Below are 4,207 nucleotides of genomic sequence, written 5' to 3'. Positions count from 1 at the left end.
TGGGACTGTTTCATATGCTCTATGCTTATGGCCCATGTTGGTATGGTGCATATCATAGACCAGTCACTGAAACACTGGTCAACTAAGCCCCAATGTTGGAAGGAAGGCATTTTTGCCCTTATGGTTCTATCAAAATGTAGCTTTATCTAAGCTGTATTCTGTGACAATGGTCAGCTTTTTGCACTCCTCTTTCACCAGTAGGACCCCTATTGTTTTTTGACAGGAAGTAAGATTTTTTGGTGGGCATTAATAGGGAGGGGGCAGTGCCAAGGTTCCTATGACTGCAGAGCATGCCATTTGTCCAGGGGGGCAAGATTAGGGATATATTTTGTATTTGACCCCATAGCCATTTGGATGAGCTGCTTTTCAAACACCATGTCTTAAAATTCATATGCATTAAACTTAGTAAAGCCCCACTTCTTGGAAATGTGGATCTTCTGGCCACCAGGGAACTTGAGCTTGGCCCTGTGTAAGGCCTCAGTCACATGCTTCTTGTCCTGCAGCTTGGTACGGATGGACATGATAACTTGGCCAATGTGGACCCTGGCCACTGTGCCCCGGGGCTTTCCAAAGGCACCCGGCATACTTGTCTGGAGCCCCTCAGCCCTAACACTGGACAACATCTTGTTGATACAGATGACATGGAAGGTTGGAACAGCACTCATATGTGAAAACCATTTTTGTAACAGCTTTTCTCTATACACTTGTTGGCACAAATACAGGCGGGCTCCTGGGCTTTAGAGGAGAGCTGCTCATATTCATCTGATCCCATGTGGCCACATAGTGGGAACTCATCCACTTTTGCCTTCTTCTGCCCCAGGTCAAATATGCGGATCTTGGCATGAGGGACATCTCTGCAGAAGCAAGAGTTTGGATGCAGCTTGTTCTTAAAATATTGGTAACAGCAGGCAGGGCGGTGGCCCATGGTGACACCAGGATCTCCAGTGGCACACTGAAGGAAAAGAGTAGGACCCCTGCTTTAAGCAATGGTTTTGGCTCTGGAATCCTACTGTGTGGGAGTACTTTCAGTTCTAATACCCTCCAGGAGTTAAATTCCATTGCCTGCTTTCATATATGGAGACCAGGAGTCTGTGTCTTTGGTTCAACTTACTGCTTTATAATTTTGTTATTTTTTAAGTACATGGAGGTATTAATTTTGTTTTTGAGAATGGCTACATTTTTATTTATTTATTTTTAATGAACATATAATGTATTATTGGTTTCAGAGGTACAGGTCTATGATTCATCAGTCTTTTTTTTTTTTTAAGATTTTATTTATTTATTTGACAGAGAAAAAGAGAGATCACATGTAGGCAGACAGGCATGCAGGCAGGCAGGCAGAGGGAGAGGGAGAAGCAGGCTCCCTGTTGAGCACGGAGCCTGATGCAGGGCTTAATCCCAGGACCCTGGGATCATGACCTGAGCCGAAGGCAGATGCTTAACTGTGTGTCCCAGGCGCCCCTGTGATTCATCAGTCTTATATAACACCCAGTGCTCATTACATCACATGCCCTCCTTAATGTCCATCACCCAGTTACCCCATTTCTCCAGCCATTTCCCCTCCAGCAACCCTCAGTTTGTTTCCTATGATTAAGAGTCTCTTATGGTTTGTCTCCCTCTCTGATTTTGTCTTGTTTTATTTTTTTTCCTCTCTTCCCCTATGATCCTCTGTTTTGTTTCTTAAATTCCACATAGCAGTGAGATCATATGATAATTGTCTTTCTCTGATTGACTTCTTTTGCTTAGCATAATACCCTCTAGTTCCATCCACGTCGTTGCAAATGGCAAGATTTCATTTTTTTGATGGCTGAGTACTATTCTATTGTATATATATACATCTTCTTTATCCATTCATCTGTTGATAGGCATCTGGGCTCTTTCCATAGTTTGGCTATTGTGGACATTGCTGCTATAAACATTGGGGTGCAGGTGCCCCTTTGGATCACTACCTTTGTATCTTTGGGATAAATACCCAGTAGTGCAATTGCTTGGTCATAGGGTAGCTCTATTTTCAACTTTTGGAGGAACCTCCATATTGTTTTCCAGAGTGGCTGCACCAGCTTGCATTCCCACCAACAGTATAAGAGGATTTCCCTTTCTCTGCATCCTCGCCAACATCTGTTGTTTCCTGACTTGTTAATTTTATTGAGAATGGCTACATCTTTATAATGTTTCTTTATAATTTTTTCTTAATAATTTTATCAATTCTTTTTGGAATGTCAATGGGGGTAGGCTGAATAGGTGTATAAGTGGTGTGTGTGTGTGTGTGTGTGTGTGTATGTATGTATGTATGTAGGTCACAGAGAGGATTTACCATATAATCTTGAGTGGAAATCTTGTTTCTTTATAAGATAAGAATAATAATATCTCATTTATAAAATTATTGTAAACCTTAAATGATATAAACCACATAGAATGCTTGGTAAGATGCCTCACCCGATAAAAAGACTCAGTAAATATCATGGAACATTTTACTACAAAATAGAGTCACGCAGTTATTGAAAATGATAGAGAACATGAGGAGATAAAAATTGCATCAGGCCCTGAGAACTGCCTTTGGAATATTTGTTTTTGAGACAATCTCTGAGAGTATAGAAAGTGTGGGATGGGGGTTCTTGCTTTGGCCTATAAGACATTGTTTGAAGAAATATTAATCTCCTGGATAGCCATTCAGTGAGAGGTAGTGGGAAAGGACAATTCTCTATGGTCTTTTGTGTTTCTGCAGGTCTTGCACAGTGAATTACTAGATGCCCCTTTTTCTGAACTATTTTTCAAAGATATTTATATAGTGAACAGCTACACAAGTTGCTATCTAATGTCAGCTCAATTTAGAGAGAGAATTTATGGATTCTCCTTGATTAATTTTTCAAGTACTTTACACTTAAAAGGGAACTCTATTGCTCTGGGCTTTCACAGGTCCCGCCAAATGATAGAGATAAAACAATATCCTTAGGGACTGCTGGCTGGAAGTAGCCCAGAATTATTCTCAAAGGCATATGCTGCTGTCATTTGGCCTGGGTGGCAGACTTCTTGCCAGTATCATCCATATGAACATTATGGTTTCTTTCCAGCATGATCTTCAGTGGGAGTAAATCTGCAGAGCCCATCAAAACACATTATTTGCCCAAAGTGGGCGTATTGGTTCCTTAAGATTTCTCTTATAGTTCCCTTTACTCCCTGAAACTCCTGTACATGGCAGATAGTCTTAAGATAAAGGGTTTCAGTGGACACTGGGGTTCTCTCATTGAGATCCATTCCATGCCTCCTTTCCTTGGAAGATCTGTGGGGTTTGGTTGGGATCAGGCTAAGCTACTTCTCATTCCCTAACCTCGGCCTTCTCCTAAACACACAGTAGAAATTTCTGAGTTAGAGAGAAGTCATGATGAGATTTCAAAACAATGTATACATTAAAAAATTGTAAATCTTGGGCAGTGTCAACTTGCTTTTCCTACTGCAGCCTCAGCTTCTCAGATCTCTTTGATTTGATCTCTCTAGAGACTCAGAATTTGAAGGCAGCTTGTCTTTCTCTCTTATACATTTTATTGTGATAAAGACTCTCAGAATTGCCTCTTGTGTGCAGCTGTCTCTAACTTGAAAAGTTTGCCTGATATTGATATTATTTTTCTACCTCTGGTTCAGCAATAATTTCATGGGAACATTAGTTGTCAATTCTCCATTCTCACTCTCTTTGACACCCCTCCCTCCAGCATTGACTTCTTGGTGATGACAGGTGCCGTGAAGAGCCCCTGGCAGAGAGGTGATATATTATTTCTTTTTTTGCTCTCACCTTACTCACAACAGTCATGGCATTTGTTTTAGATGAAACTGGAGCTGGCCCTGCAAGCAATTAAGTTGTCTTAACCAAACAAATGCAGTGACTGGAATTTCCACATGGCACAGCGTTTCACATTTATTGCATCTGGGGTTTGAGAAAAATCACACTTTAAAACGTTACGAAATGAGTTTTACAGAACTGGCAGGAATTCAATGTTGTATAGAAAATCAAGTAGGGTAGACTACTGAGAAATCAAAAATAAATAAGTGTAAGAGAAAATTATATGGTGGAATAGGGAAAGAGAAATAGAAACAAGAGCAAATAAGGCCTTTTAGGAGTGATAAAAAAAGGAGAGAAAATATCTAGATAACAACTGTATTTTCTAAACACAGGTTCTCCTTAGGACAGCAATTTGGACACTGAGAACAGTTA

General features: G+C 40.5%; 1 pseudogene; it reads right to left on the bottom strand.

Annotated features, from left to right (window-relative positions):
* Window positions 1-275: 275 nt before the first annotated feature.
* Window positions 276-925, bottom strand: LOC118013123 (annotated as a pseudogene).
* Window positions 926-4,207: the final 3,282 nt, after the last annotated feature.

The sequence above is a fragment of the Mirounga leonina genome, unplaced genomic scaffold (genome assembly GCF_011800145.1).
Source record: "Mirounga leonina isolate KUSES-001 unplaced genomic scaffold, KU_Mleo_1.0 Mir_153, whole genome shotgun sequence".
Lineage (NCBI taxonomy): Eukaryota > Metazoa > Chordata > Mammalia > Carnivora > Phocidae > Mirounga > Mirounga leonina.
This window is presented reverse-complemented; position numbering and strand designations above follow the sequence as displayed.